Source organism: Apium graveolens, chromosome 4 (assembly GCF_009905375.1).
Source record: "Apium graveolens cultivar Ventura chromosome 4, ASM990537v1, whole genome shotgun sequence".
Lineage (NCBI taxonomy): Eukaryota > Viridiplantae > Streptophyta > Magnoliopsida > Apiales > Apiaceae > Apium > Apium graveolens.
In genome coordinates, this window is record NC_133650.1 from 68,212,818 (window position 1) to 68,230,433 (window position 17,616).

The following is a 17,616-nucleotide window of genomic DNA, read 5'->3' on the forward strand; positions in this document are numbered from 1 at the left end:
CATCATACACATAGTTTCAGTGTACACATCTCACACTTACTCTCTCGCACAAGCTATTCACATCATGACAACTTCTGAAGTTTCACCAATCTTCAGTCAAACCACAATCATTCATGGAAACACATTTGGCACTAACAATTACTTAGCTCTGCTTACACATCAGCATCTACCATCATCTTTTCATGATATTCAGGATTTTATCCTCTGATGTCCAATTGGATATGCTCTCACAAATCCTGTTAAAGTGTCATACAGTGTTGTCATGCAGGTCTGGAATACAGCAGTGGTAAATTCAACACATACTGGCTTTTATTTTGAGTATAAGGACCAAAGATATGAAGTTTATGCTAACATTCTGCTTCAAGCCTTGAGATTGCCTGCTCTTGATGGTGCTCGTGATACTCACACCAATGAGCAGCTGTTTGATATGCAAAGGACTTTAGGCTATCAAGGAGAAATCACAACCATTTGAAAAATGGTCAGAACCAAACTGAAAAGAGAGTGGAACTTTTTCTTTGACTGCATCAGTAGATGTTTCTTGAATATGACAACAAACTTTGATGCTCTTCCATCCACTTTCTTGAGAATTGGGTACTCTCTTCTTAACTCTGGTAATTTTGATAATGGTAATACTATATTATAGTTCATAATTGCTAGGATAGCAGATGCTTCAGGAGTAATAGGGTATACGAGATTTTTACAACTGATTTTCACTTATCTATGCCCTAATGATATTTTTGATGATAATGAATTACTCCCTGTTTTTCAAATTTCTGAAAAGGCAATCACTGATCATATCAAAAGGGATGAAAAGAATAAATTTTCAGGACCACCCTTTCTTCCTAGAGAGGTCAGGCAATTTCTGTTGAGAAATAGACCTACTCCTACACAAGTGCCTGCAAATCCTGATGCTGGCACCTCTGTTACAATTCCTGATGCTAAGACTCAAGAAATCACCCATCTTGTTTCTAACCCAAGCATTTCTTCTTCCAAAAAGCAAACACAATAAGCCTCTAAACTAGCCTCCTCTACTGTCTCTTAAAAGACATCAGTTGTAACAAAGAAAAGGCTGTTTAAAAAATCTGTCACATCTGGACAGATAGCTAAACAAGTCTCACTGAGTGAGAGTGAGAAGAAAGAAGACTACTTTCCAATCAGGAAAAGAAGACTGATCATTCATGAAGATTCTGAATCAGATGATCAGATGCCAATAGGGTCCCTGTCAAAAATCAAGAAATCCATTGATCAAAATCCTGATGACTTGATTGACACAACTGGAATCAAGGAGCCAACTACTGATGCTAGTGCTCTGCTTGACAAGCTTCCAGTAATTGAAACAACTGCTAAACACAAGAAAACTCCAAAGAGTCAGTTGAAAAGAAGAAGTGAAGAAGTAGTTGGATATATCAGAAAGAAGAAGAAAACTCAGCCTCTTGACAAGGATGTTAGTACACAAGAACCTAGGTCTCAAAGGGATTTAGCAAATGCAACACATCCAGTCACACAAGAACCATCTTCTCAAAGGGAAGATGCAGACACTGAGGCTGCACAAATCATTGTTAATATTGCTCAGAGTGATCTTCTTGCAGACTCTGTTCAACTACTTCAGAAAAAGAAAACTCATCAGGAGATACTGTCATGAGTGGATGCAATCATTGATGATCCTATTTTTGAGAAGAGCACACAAGAACCTTCACCAAGCATTGCTGAAGCAGCTCACATGTCTCAGACTCCACAAGAACCATAAGTTCAAAGTACTGATGCTGGTCTTTCACCTTCTCCTGACAGATCAAATCCTGATGATACAACAGTTTCTACTGAGAATCATCCTTCAACTGCACTAGCTATAATTGATGATCCATTACTAGTTGCTAGTTTGAAAAAGCATCCTGATGTGCTATTTGTTCCTCCACTTTCATCACTTCCACTTGAGGAATCACCTTCAGGTATTGTTAACTTCTCATATATTCTCATGTTTGTATGATTATAAATAGTTTCTTATTTGAGGTTACCTCTATTTATATGACAAGCATACAACTCTTCTCAGCCATCTTTTATTTCTTTGCTATATATGTGATTGAGCCTTTCTGTGAGACTGTGTGAAAATAAAAAAAAACTAAAAAATATTTTGAGTGGTAGTCTTCTATACTGGCAAAAGGAGAGGTAGTTTTGAGACACGAATCTTATAAGTTTTTCTTACTTATAAAGTTTCTTCTGTGAGAAAAATATTACTCTTAAAAGTAATATATTGTGTGAGAAGTGATGAGATCACTTGAAAAGAACAGAGAGATTTAGCTGTTACTATGTTTCTGTTTCAGGATCACATCAACCTCATCCATCTCTTGCAAAGAATCTGGATAAAGGCAAGGCAATTATGTCTGATTCTGCACATTCTTCTGATGGCTTGTCTGACTCTGACAATGATAGTGATGATATTGATCCTGATACTTCTCCGCTTAAGTCTGCAATTGATGAATCTAAGAAGTCCAATGTTGGTTCTTCTTCGTACTTCACTGGAAATCCTTCTTATTACAATCCTGATGCTGAGTATTTCAGACATACATAATGGAATTATAAATGGAGACTTGCAAATACTTCTATCTCATCTGCTGTTGTCCTGCAACACATTCATCGTGCTTATGATGAAATTCAAACTCCTGATCTGAAGTTGCATCTTAAGGCCATATCTATTTCTGTAAAAGGAATTCACTCTGAACTTGATGAAATGAAGAAGTCTCATGCTGGTGTCAAAGAGAAAATTGATGGATTTTTGCTTCACACACCTAACTCAGCTGAAATCAAAAGTGTGAAAAATATTGTCAAAGATGTTGTTAAATCTCAAGACAGCATGGCCTCTAGACTTTCCTCCTTGGAAGACAAGGTTTCTTTAATAAATGACAAACTGGATGCTCTATTTTCTCTTCTTTCAAATACTGATGCCAAAAAGGGGGAGAAGATAGTTGCTACAAAATGTACACCAGATTCTATTCAGACAAAGGATACAAATATTGATGGTGATGGTGATAAGAATAATCCAGTTACAGATGTTCAAATTGCTTCTACTGCTCAACAACTTCAACCTTCCAAGAAGAATGATTCTTCAGGACAAAGAAAGTCTATTGGTGCTTATAAAGCCAAGCAAAAGACTACTGTTGGTGCTCCTGAGGATGATGATATTAGAATCTCAAATTTAGCAGAAGCTAAAGGGATGTTCTTTCCTTACAGACATAAGGAAACAGGTAAAGAAATTGTCTTGTACTACAAAGACAAGAAGTTTGAGCAAAAGAATGCTAGGAGTGCTCTTGGGTATATAACTGAAGAATTTCCTGATCTAACACCTAAAGAAGCAGTTATGCAATAAAAGGAGCTTTTGGCTCGAATTGAAGCTGAAGCTAAGACTTCTAAAGGAAAAGGAAGAAGAGGTGGTAGATCTGCAAGAGCAAGAGGAAGAGGAAGAGGAAGAGGTGGAAGAACTTCTGGATCAAGGCAAGTGACTGCTTTTAACTCTACTTTTCTGAATTTTCTATCCAGAGAAGGTTATACTCCTGTACAAGGAAATGAAGAAGATAAAGAGGTTTAGAAGCCAGAAGAGTTGATTATACCAAGGAAGAAAAGATCAGCCACTGACATTGATCAAGCTGATACAGCAAATCAGAATGTAACTCCTGATACAGACACAAATCCTGAGATAAAAGCAGATCCTGATGATGTGAACCTGATAACTGATTTTCACTCGAATGAAAAAGTGATCAAAGCATTAAATAAGTCAGCTCTTTCTCTGGTAATCACTCTTCACATTTCAGATGCTGATGAAAAAGAAAAGATTAATAGAAGGGAAGCTGATCAAGCATGCAAAGAATATTTGCAGAGAGTTTTAAAATCAAAGAGGGAGCTATGGCATAAAGCAGAAGGGAAGACTGATGATTTGTCTTCAAGCTATGTTCCTCTTGGCAAGAAGAATAGAAGATGGAAAGACATCCATGTATTCAATTATTCTAAAGGATTTAAGCATGTTGAATTTGTGTCAGCTGGGTTAAGATATTCTCTCAGAATAGGAAGATGTTGATAAGTCCATCAAGAAGCCTTCTTGGGTGGTATACAATGAAAAACTGAAACTTATCAAATCTCGAACCAGGGGAAACATTGGTCATTCCAGCATGGAGATCTTGGAATCTGATCTGCTTGATATAGATACCCTGATAAAAAATCTTGGTGAAAGAATTTCTCCTTTACATCTTGAGAAAGTTGAAGCTGTGAAGATTGTTCATAGAAAGATAAATGATAATGATGTCAGAGAAGAGATTCTGTACTTTTTCAGAGATGGTAAAGTAAAAAGCTTTACATTGCAGCAACTCTTAATGAAGACTGTGACAGAATTGAAATACATTCACTATCTTCTTAGAGTTGAGAACAAAGTCACCAGAAACTGTTCTTCTATGATACTTGAAATGATCAGAAGAAGAGTCATGACAAAAGATGATAAATACAATGGTGATTATGTTCCTAAGTACAAAACTTATACTGGTCAAGAAATGCAGATAAAACAGGGAGCTGCAGTGCTACAAGTTTTTCTCAACAGTCCTCAGTTATCCTTTAGTCCTGATCATGAAGATGTTAGTTTAAGCTTCATGTTGATTGGTGATCTTGAGATAAGCAAAAGTTCAATTTCCAAGTTAAGATCAACTATCTATCAGCTTGGAGAAGATATTGAAGAGAAGAGAGAGTTAAAGAAAAAGCTTGTTAAAGTCCTACAAGACAAGGAGGAAGAAAGATTAATGAACTTTCTTGGAACAACTGTCAGTTATCTGAAGATACTGAAGTAAGCTTTACTCATTGTACATTTTGTAGATTGGTTTTGGCATCATTGAGAATGGAATTTATGCTTCATTGCATTAAGCATAAATTGGGGGAGATTGTTACATATTGAATTCTCAATGATCAGAAGAAGCTCATGATCTGGCTGTTCGGATATCATCAGGATCTGAAGTACCGTCAGGATTTGGTATGTCATCAGGATTTGTATGACATCAGTATTTGAAGACAGTCATCATTAGAGTATTTGTTCTGTTCCTTATAATGTGGAGCAGATATCTGTTACGTCTGAGAGATAGGACTTTATCTGTTTAGTTAAAGATATGTATCAGTTTCAGTTAGTTTTTGATAATGCATATCTTAGATTAATCTGTTGTAGCTGTGTAGTATATAAACACAGTTTAGGTCATCACTTAGTGTCCAACACTCGAGGATCATTCGACCTAGCAGCTCTCAAGAACATCAGTATTTCTTGAGAGGATTTTGTAATAGTTTTTATCAGATATATAAAAAACTGTTATATTTTATTACTTGTTCGAAGCATTTATCAATTGTATCCTACCCCCCCCCCTAAACAATTGTATCTTTATTGGGCAACAAGATGTAAAATGGCTTTAGAAAATATCATGAAATTTTTAATTGGTTTAGTATCTCAAAATGTATGAGGAAAAATAGTGTCTGAGACTTAGTATCGCCCAATTGATTAACCATTTATCGATTTTGAGTATCTATTATAATTTTATCCAATGTCTTTCCATCCCATGTAGTTCTTTAGGGTCCTCTATATGCTAGCCTCAATTTTGTTCTTACTTTTAAAAACATCATTAATAAGTTGTTGTAAAGACTCTAGGCCATTTTTAGTTCCCAAAAGCTCCCTAACATTTGCGAGAAAGCATTTCCTTCAAAGCTTCCTATAAAGAGATAATTAAAAAGTATTTTGGCAAGAGTTGTTTAGCGTATGACACACATACCATATATAAAGATCTTACTGACACCTTTTGTGTCACAGCTCAACAATTTTGTTCTGTCATTAACACGAGAAGATATATGGCAACATCAAAAACATTGGGCTTTACTTAGGGTATAATCTTGTCAACAATTTTATTGATAATATTATCTTTAGGGCTACAATCCAATTTTTTGAATTATTATGAATGACCAGAACCCAAGATTTATAAAATGTTTCTTCAGGTTTTCTTTTTGAGCATTTTATCTACCTTTTCATTTTATTTGGTTTTGATTTTTTTTAACAAAGAGAGGTCATTTTAGACAAAGAATAAATTTTACTAACCAATGTAGTTATCTTGTACTGTTTATATTTTTTCATGATTTAAAGGCAACTTGTCTCAGAGTATGACGCCAATTCATGGCTCTTTCCAATTTACCAAAATATCAATTTTCATATTTTTTAAAATCTTCTTCGAAACTACCAGTTTAGTGTCGCATAATCATTGGAAGAATGTGCTAAAACACATGAATAATCGATCTATGCAGTGTGTTGCTTTGATTTAGAATCCCTACCAGCTCGTTAGATTTTTTTAATCATTCATTAGTACATGAATTCATCCCTTCACAATATTTGTACAATATTTGGACAATAACTACACATTTATATATTAATGTTTGCACAATATTTACCAAGATGAAGTTAATCCTACTTTTTTCTTCTTGTTAACATGTTAATCATATTAAATACGTCTCTTTCTCAGATTCCAACAACTATAGTAACCTCAGTAATATTGTTGATAACTTATTGCAATGACTTTAAAAAAATTTTAGTCCCCAAAATCTCTCTAACATTTGCGAGAAAGCATCTTCCCTTAAAGCTTCATACCAAGAGGTGATTAAAAGGCGCTTTAGCAAGAGTTGTTTTTCCTACACTACCTATACCATATATAATGATCTTACTGACACTTTTTGTGTCACTACTCAGCAATTTTATTGTGTCATTAACATGAGAATTCAAACCACCTGGATATCTAACAATATCTAAAATATGGGGGGCTTTACTTGGGGTAGAATCTCGTCAACAATTTCATTGACAATATTAGCTTCAGGTCTATAATGCAAAATTTTTATTAATATGAACGACTAGAACCCCAAATTTGTACCATTATATTTGCCTTTCATTTAATTTGGTTTTGACTTTTTAACAAAGAGGGCATATTTTACACAAAGAACAAAATATATGAACTAGTATACTTGCCTTGTACCGTGTTTATTTAATCCTGATTTATCGGCAAGTTATCCTGGAGTATGACGCCAATTCATGACCCTTTCCAATTTACTAGAATATCTATTATCTTATTTTTTAAAATATTCTTCAAAACTACTACTTTGGTGTCACACAATCATTGAAGGATGTGGTAAAACACGAGAATAATCAATCTGTGCAGTGTGTTGTTATAACTGAGAATCTCTACCAGCTCGTCAGGTTTTTCAAATCATTCGTTAGTACGTGAATTCATGCATGCACAATATTTGCACGGTATTTGCACATTTATATAGTTAAATTATGGATAGAGTAAAAATAGTTTAAATCACTCATTATTTTGGGCAAATTATTAGATAAGAGTTCCAGTCTTGTACCTGAAATAATGTCTTTCGGAAATGATGTAGCACTAGTGATGAGTAGTATAAGAAGCAACCTACCAATAGATTCATTTTGTTGAAACTAGTTCCCCCAAGTTTAACAATTTATGAGGTATAATTCCCGTAAAAGTTTCATATTGGATAGATTTAATCTTTCCAAATAGCTACACTCAGCATAAATCCTATTCAGATTATGAATTAGTTTTTTAGTTGACAACATATAACAACCTTTAAAATGAAGTTCTTTCAGGTTTGAGAGCTGACTAATACCGGATATCAGGACAATGATATTACTCCCGGATAAATCTATATGATTCAATTATAATAAAGTCTAGCTTGATTCCATGTAAGGAAGTTTTTATAATAGATAAGCACTAGTTACATCTAACCAAAAAACCTTGTAAGGCTCCATAACGTAATCTCTCTAGACTCTCCCAATGGTTCAAATATAAGGTAACAAGATTTACCAAACTACTAACTGATATATAGTTTTTCTTCAAACTTGTAAAACCATCAAAATTTAGATTTTCAAGAAATGAAAGTCTTCTGAAGTTTGGGGGTGCTAGTTAAAGCTAGATAATATGACATGTTTAGAGTCTTGAACTTCTCGAAAGTATTTGAAACCTCTAATAATTAGTGCCATTAAGAAGTATCAAATCTGACATCTTTGTATTTTAACTTTTTCATGTATGTAAGAAATATACTCAAAAGTACCTACCATGTTTATCTCCCACAATGTGTCATTTTGCTACAGGGCAACTCAAGAGTAACAAGTTTTTAGGGCAAATATCAAATGTGATAGGGAGGAAAATAAACCCTTGTTGCGCAATTAATATTGCATTAATTGTACTCGGGTTATGGTGACAATAAAGCCCGTTATTAAAAACCCAAAACCCTGAATAATAATTAATTTCATAATTAATTAATATGGGTTAAATCATCTGATAAGCAAAGTCCAAATAAGGATACAATTCCTTGGAAATTGGCCTCCAAGGAACCTCATGGGATAGGGAATCAATTTCCTGCATTTTAGGACTTCAAAGTCCACTTTAAAACTGAGACTTGTCCACCAAGTCTTCTAACCCTAACCTAATTCATAGGCATCCCGTGCCTATATAAAGAGTCTCACCCCACATATCAGAACTACGTTTTTGACTTGATCCTTAGCAAACAACAAGGTATGTAGTCATCTTGTGAAAGGCAGATTGAGTCACGAAGGACGAGAGCAGTCAAATTGAGCCTCGAAGCTCATGAACCCTAGAAATAATTACGCCCTAGTTTTTAATCCATAACATTTGGTGCCGTATGTGGGAAAGCATAACAACAACCATGGTGAATATACGGAGCAGAAACAATGCCCCTGAAGGAACACCAACTGGGACAACCCAAATAATCTCATCAATGGTGGAGATATCCCCGCACGCAACCCACACCGCCACCCAAGGAGGAACCCTGGTGGGGGTAACTGAGCCTCAGCCACAAGGGACGAATCCCCCGGCTCCTCAAGAAATGGATCCCCAATTTCAGCAGCTACATGCCTTTGTGAACCCTCAACCCGTTGGATATGAATATTCAACAATTGTGACCACTAACTCCCCTTACGGGATGCCCCTATACCCCAAGGTTGGAGGAAGTGGACACTCCAATCAGAGTGAAGCACAAGGGCGAACTCCCCAATACATACATAATTTGGCTCCTATTCCGGAGGATCAGGAATTCTCAGGACCTTATATAGAAAGAGACTTTGAATCTTCGGATAATGATGTGGCTTCAAGAAAGAGGCGTGCTTGTAAAGAACCGATGCCTGATTCTAATCCATATCCTAGGAGCACCCGGGGAATGAATCCCCAAGAAGTACAAGAGAGGATCAGGGCTCATGAAGTTGAGATCCAAAGGCTGAAGCATGACCTGGAGGCGCATCTAACCCCAAGACCCTCACTTCCTTCGAGGCGGAGAGATCCACCTCCAATCATAGACCTGAATGGTCCAATACGAAGAAGGGCTGTTGTCCCAAGGGCTGGCCCAAATGATCTTATGCCTCTAGGAGATCCTGATGATCCAACTCCACCATTCACCGAAGAAATAATGAATTCCCACATCTCAAAGAAGTTTAAGATGCCCACCATCAAAGCGTATGATGGTACTGGAGATCCCGCTAATCATTTCAGATATTCTCTAACACACTCTTGTTGCAGCCCGTAAACAATGCTATTAAGTGTTGGGCTTTCCCTCAAACCCTATCGGGAATGGCTCGAAGGTGGTACAGTCGTTTACCTCCAAATTCAATTGGGTCATTTAGAGACTTAAGTCAAGCTTTCATTAACAAATTTATCAGTGGAAGAGTCCATGAGAAAAGTTCGGCATCTCTAATGAGCATTGTACAAGGGGCAAAGAAGTCTTTGAGGAATTATTTGAATCATTTCACATAGGAAGCCTTGAAGGTCCCGAACCTTGACGACAAGGTGGCTATGATAACATTGCAGCAGGGAACTAGAGATGAGTTCTTTAAGATATCCTAGAAAGAGATATGTCCTAAGTCCAATCATGTATGAGGATTTAGGAATAACTTTTATGTGATCTGTTTTGATTTCATTGATATTAATAAAAGACTTGTTTTGTTTTTTATTGCGGGCTCTATCTATTTAAATGTTTAAATAAGATATACCACAGTTTAGAGTAAAGCTTTTTATGGATTGTGATGAGATCATAATAATGAGACCTAAAAGATGATAACTCTAAACTTAAATAGTTCCTGGTCGTAGGATTACTAACTAGTAATTAATAATCCGCAAAGATCGGTACATACTATTCTTGCTTCATTATGAAGGATGTCTGTTCTCATAGACATTTGTGTGGTGACACTATAGCTAGTATGTAGGTGCTTATTATAGAATAAGTTCACTGAACATGACTCACACAGCTGAACAACTGATGGAGTTCACTCATGTGTCAGCAGTTGTTCATATAGTGATAGTTGTAAAAGTATCCTTAGACTTGAGGTCATCATAGTCATCTTGTGTACACTGAACTATGATTTGGTCTAGTTCTTAGTCTCAAGGGAAAATTATAAGGGCTCTACTGGGTATAGGAATTTGTACACGAAGATAGTGTATGATCAATAAAGGATCTACCCCTTCCAGTGAAGGAAGAGAATGTTGAATGCTGATCCACTTATGCTAGTTCATGAATCTCTGGCCAGAGTGAATGAAATTAGAAAGGAGTTTCTAATTTACATTAAATAGAACTAAACATAGTGAATGGGAAAGCAAGTGATTAAATAAGATAGGCTTGACACAAGTTTCATGCCTTGTATTTAATCGTGACATTGCAGGGTAGAAGGAATTGATTGTACGATAACTACTCACTGAATAGGTTCTTGATATTCTAAGCAGTGAATTCGTATTATCCGGATAGTCGTGGTATGCTGAAAGTATCCCTCACGATGTAGAATAAATATAATTAATTAATTAATCATATTTAATGAATTAGAGAATTTATATAAATAATGATAAAATAGTTTTATTATTATTTATTTCTACTACCGGCTTAACATTGAACCTACAGGGTCACACCATAAAAGAGAATGATTTAATGGTGGAGGAATTAATTAATAATGGCTGATAATTATTTATTTATGAAATAAATAATTAATTGGAAAATTTAATAATTGATTAAATGAGATTTAATTGATTATAAATTAATTAAGAAAAGGTTCTTAATATTATTAATTAAGAATTTAATTTTTGGATATTAAATCAAGTGAGAGAATTATTTCTAAAGAGTTTAGAAAAAGGATTAATAATTAAAAGGTGTTTTAATTATTAGTGAGAATAATAAAGGGTTAATAATAATAATATTTTATGGGAAAATTTTCAGCTGAAAATTTTGCCTATAAATATACTATTATAGACCCTATTTTTGCCTCAACCAAAAATATTTACAAAAACCTTATTCTCTCCATCTCCTCCTCCTTCATTACATCGTTTTCTTGGTAGATACCGGTGGAGTGCTTCACACTTGAGGAACAGCTGCTAAGGATCTCCGTTCATCATTTTTGGATCGCCATTAAAGACCTCCATCTTTCCATTAACGTAAAGCTTCTTAAGGTAAACATACTGAACTACGAATTAAATATTATTTTTCGCATGGATCCTGCGGAGGGTTTCGGTTTATTTTTAAGATTAAATTTACGTCTTCAGTCCTTAGCTAAGTGTCCCCCTGAAAGTATGCTACAGCTCCAAGATAGGGCAGAGAAGTATATCAGGGTGGAGGAAATCATGAGAAAAACGGTAGTGAACAATGAGCCCGCTGGTGGCAAGAAATACTATGCCATAAGTGGGCTATTGTAATGCCTAAATGGTGTTACAATAGGCCCAAAAAATGTTACATTAGGTCTATTGTAACACCAGGGGGCGTTATGTATATGAGCATTACAATAGACACCCTAATGCAACACTTCAGTGATCTATTGTAACAGAGACAAAAATGTTACAATAGGCAACTAATGTAACACTAAAATGCCCAAATGTAACGCAAAATGAGTGATACATTAGCTTGATTAAGATTGCATAAGTGGGACCCACATATGGGGCCCATGTGGCATGTGACCTCTTATGAGGGCATATAGCCTTATCTAACAGTCTGTTTTATCTATGGTACCGACATATTTAAATGTAACATTTAATTTTAAATATTTTAAAATATATGATCTGTTTAAAAATACCAATCCCATTACAATTACTACTAGGAAAAAGTATCAAGTCTAAACCATACTACTATATAACATACAAACTACCCCAAACATCAACTACTACAACTGAGTATATATTACAACTACGACAAAAGTGCTAGATTACATTCGGGTTCCTCTGTCTCCCATCCCTACTTGCCGCAAGTCCAGTGATGGTAATATTCTCCTCACATACCAATCCCTGAATTCCTTTACTGCTCTAATCGAACATAAAATCATTTACCTATTCAAAGAAAATAAAGGGCAGAAAAATCAGTCATATTAATATAATAGGAGTATTAGGCTATAACAAAGTCATGACAGAGACAGGTGCAATTCTACATACCTATGAATCAGCAAGTACTTTAAGGGCTTCAACATTCTTTTCTGCATCCAGATTTTTGGCATTGTCCAAGAGTTTACGGTAGTAGTTTTCAAAACGAGCATTCTTCAAAGTAATGATCTTGTGAATCAGAAATTGTGTAAAGCATCCAAATCACTTAGAATCACTATAGAATTAATGATGCACATACAAGAATTGATACTTATCCATATTTAAATGGAAGATTTAACATTAAATATCAGTAAAAAAAACTACTGCATTTAGAATGTATAGGCAGTAAGAGTAAGAGTAAGAATATTAGTTTCCTATCTGTAGAGGCCTCTGCCTCTATCATATAAAGACACTATAATTGATATATATATACCAACATCTCATCCAATTTTTTCATTTCCTCTCTACTATCAATCCCATATTTTTTCATGTTTTCCTATTAATCTGAGTTGCTATTTTTATAGACAACAATTTTAAATAATGCTCAGGACAAGTATCCAAGAACCGAGAAATACGTAGATTCAACCTCGAAGAAGGGAGGACCTGGACAAAAATTCACCGAATATGCTAAACTAAACGTTCCTAGAAGTTAACTCTTAATGGAAATCTAAAGAGATAGGGACGTTCGTTGGCCTAAGCCCCTGAAGTTTGATCCTGCTAAGCTAGATAAGAGCAAGTATTGTAGATTTTATAAAGATGGTGGTCATGGCACTGATGAGTGCCGACAATTGAAGGATGAAATTGAATTCCTTATTCGGAAAGGAAGGCTGAACAAGTATACTGGAGATGGAGGAGATAGAAATAACAATGGAAGAAGGAACTTTGAGATCGTAAAAAGGATCAGTATGATCAGGGGTGAAACCCCCAACCCCGAGAGCCGGTGATAAACACAATCTTTGGAGGACCTCAGCCCCGATGACCAATAATAAACACGATCTTTGGAGGACCAACTGCTACTGGGTTGTCTAAGAACTCAAGGAAAGCTTATACCAGAGAAGTCATGCACATAGTGAGAGAAGCTCCGAAAAGAGCCAAGACCAGAGTAGCAATGGTATTTGATGGTTTTGACTTGGAAGGGGTCAAGTTTCCTCATGATGATCCCTTAGTCATAACACCCATAATAGGAAACAATCTGGTGAAAAGAGTTCTTGTAGACAATGGAGCATCGGTAGACATCTTAATCTATGATACCTTTATAAGGATGGGTTTCAATGATTCTCAATAAACCCCAACTGATATGCCGATATATGGTTTCGCTGGAGTCGAGTGCCCCATGGAAGGGATAATTAAGTTACCTTTGACTATGGGCCAGGAACCAAGACAAGCAACATAAATATTGAAATTTGTGGTGGTAAAGGCTAGTTCAACTTATAATGAAATCATGGGAAGAATGAGAATACACGCTTTCAAGGCAGTTCCCTCTTCTTACCATTCAGTAATGAAGTTTTCCACCCAAAATGGGATTGGAGAAGAGAGAGGAGATCAAAAAATGGCAAGGAGTTATTATGTAGTCTCCCTTAGGGCTGATGAAGTTGGGGGGCAGGTTTTTCCTATGGAAGATCTGGACATTCGCAAGAACGACGAGAAAAGAGGGAAGTCAGCAGAAGACTTGATTCCGATCCCTTTGGCTCCCGAGGATCCTGAGAAAGTGACTTTCATTGGAGCATCACTAGAGGAGCCCCTTAGAGGGAAGTTGGTGAGGTTTTTACAAGAAAATAGTGATGTATTTGCATGGTCAGCAACTGATATGCCTGGCATAGACCCAGATCTGATCACTCATAAACTGAACGTAGATCCAAATCAAAAGACCATGAAGCAAAAAAAATGGAGTTTTGCCCCTGAGAGGCAGGAGGTAATCAAGCAAGAAGTAGAGAAGCACTTTGAGGTTGGTTTCATTGAAGAGATACAATTTCCGGAATGATTAGAAAATCCTATAATGGTGAGGAAGGCTAATGGAAAGTGGAGAATCTGCGTGGATTTCACCGATCTGAACGATGCATGCCGAAAGGATTGCTTCCCGTTACCAAGGATAGATACATTGATAGATGCGACCGCTGGTTACGAGATCCTGAGCTTTATGGATGGATTTAGTGGATTCAATCAGATCAAAATGTATAAGGATGACATCCCAAAGGTATCATTCATCATTGAATTTGGTGTTTTTTGTTATCTTGTTATGGCGTTTGGTCTCAAGAATGCAGGAGCTACCTATCAAAGGTTGGTAAATAAAATTTTTAAAGATCTTATTGGGAAAACAATGGAAGTATATGTAGATGACATGTTAGTCAAGAGTTTTGTGAAGACTGAGCATATAACCCATTTGAGGGAAGCCTTTAAGGTCCTAAGATACCACAAAATGATGTTAAATTCTGCAAAATGTGCTTTCGGAGTAGGATCAGGAAAGTCTTTGGGATTGATGGTCTCCAATAGGGGAATCAAGGCAAATCCTAATAAGATAAAGGCCATTTTGGACATGGAGCCTCCAAAGACCGTCAAAGATGTTCAAAAGCTCACCGGAAGGGTTGCTGCCTTAGGACGATTTATCTCCAAATCTGGAGACAAGTGCTTGTGTTATTCCCTAATTATACAACAAGAATTACAGAAGGGGGGTTGAATGTAATTCTGACTTCTTTTTAAGATTTATGAAAGGTGGTTCTAACTCAATTTAATATCTAACTGTTTGATTTGCAAAGTGCGGATACAGAGTTAAGTAAATCAAACATAAAGTAGTAAAAACTCTGGTCTTTAAAACTTTCTGGTGGATTTGAATGTATCCACCAGATATATATATATATATATATATATATATCAAGAGAACCCTGTGAAGCTTGAATAACTGACAACTACTTTACAATTGAACAAACAAAACTACAGAGAAATTATACAGAATATAGCTTACAAATGTTTCTCTGCTAAAAATGTGTTTGCTTAGTTTTTTTATTTTACTAGCTACACTTGGTATATATATCACCAATTTTACATGATAATAAGACAAGACAGTAAAACAAAACCTATCAAGTCTAACTCCATGCTGCTTCACTACTCTATTCTAGCATCTTTGAATATCTTCATAATAGCATGGAAATGGTAATGCTTCTTTATTCTCAAAACCATGCTAAACAGGCTGCCACATTCCTTTTGCAAACACTCGACGCATGCGACTGTATTGTCACTGTCAACAGATATTTGATTTGATCATCCATCGGGTACATGCTTGGTATCCATCGGGTAGCCTTGTTGATCATCGGTCGGGTAGCTTTGTTGATCATCCATCGGGTATCCATTTATCACTTGACTCTATTTTATTTATGCAGAATTACAAGACATCTTATATTTACATTTAATCAACCTATTCTGCACATCTACTAGCAGTCTACATGATTCATAAGCTACTACAGAATCTATACAAAGTAGTTTGTAGAAATGTGCTACATTACTTATTGTTACATAAGCTACTCACCCGATGGATATCAATTAGTCATCCATCGGGACTATATTGAATCATCCTTCGGGACTATAATTGATCATCCGTCGGGTGCTACAAAATTCACTAAGTTAAATCTACTAAGGTGTTTTGTTTAGCTTATCATCATGTACACAACTTATTCTTAACAATCTCCCCCAATTTATGTCTACTGGAATTGTAGCCATAAATTAAGAGAAACTTGATGATAACAAAAAATCCTAAAATTACAGATTGAAATATAGTAGATAAAACTAATAAGTGCTACAAATTACTGAAAGTTAAACAATGCAAAGTACACAAAGAAATTACTCACAATTGTTATCAAGATGCTCCTCTAGTCTGAGCAGATAGATCTATTTCCTTGATTGTCTAGATTTCTTCCCAAGCCTTCTGTTGTTTTCTTCAATTTGATTCTGAAGTTGTCTGTGGAATTCAAGTTCATCAGCTTCTGAGAGATTTAGCATTTCCTGCATTTCCAAAAGAGTCTCATTGCTAGAGATACTCAGTTGGTCCTCTAATCTGAAGAATCTTCTAACAACTTTGTCATCGATGAATTCCATCAGCCAATAGGGCCTTAGATGCACTCTTTTTCCTGTAAAGGGAATAGATAGAGTTTTTGGAAGTGCATCTTTGGCTCTTGTAATCCTTAGTTCCTCAATCCTCTTTAGAACTATTCTTCTTGCAGTCACATTGTATCCAAAGTTCTTTTTGAAGGATGAGTAGACTTTAATCAGAACATATTGGCTTTCTTGGAGAATCCTGTGAAGAGGCCATGTCATCTCTTTCCCTCCCTTATATATAAATACCAGTCTTTCAGGATGATTTCTGTAAGCATCAATTCCTCTTACTTCTTCTAGTTCATCCAAGTAAAGATTCAAGTCTGAAAATTCCTTGATATCACAAATGTACATGAGATCCCTCTTATTCACTGTGGGTTGGGATTTGGTTAGAGATTTGGATCTGAGAGATACAGGCTTCACTTTCTTGCTAGCTCTAGTCTTTGTCTTCTTTTTCTTGAAGATGGGTAAATTTAGCTCAGGAATTGGTAAACTATCCCAGTCTACTTGCTCATCCTTAGGAACAATTGGTTCACCATGAATATTTCTTGTTGGATCAACCACTTTGAATTCTTCAAATACCACTGAGGGTTTTAATGTATGAGTTGTAGTTGTAGGCTTTTTAGGAAATTGTTCTTCCAATTCCTCATCATTAAAGTTCACTTTCCTTTTGGAATGGAGTTTGTATCTAAATCTTCTTTTCTGCTGTGATTCTTCTTGCATTTTCAGATCCTTAGGTTCAGTAATTACAATTCGTTGTACAGGAAGTTCTGTTGTGGTTTTTATAGCTTGAAGCTTGGCCAAGATAGTAGCTTGCTTCTTTTTTAGTCTGATTATTTCTTTCTTTTCCTTCTTAGCTTCCACAAACAGTGGGTGTCCAATGTAACGTCTAGGAAAATTATGTTTGTATTATATCATAGTTATAATAAATTATGTGTATTAATGTGTCATTTATGTGTAATTAGCTGTAAAACCCTAATTGCTATGTGTTATGTGTTTCTGTGTCATTCAGGTATTTTAAGGTATTTTTCAGATATTTTATTTTGCATTCATAGCTTTCATATCAAAAGTTATACGACCCGAATCATGATTTTATAGCTGATATTTCAAAAAAAATAATGGGCTT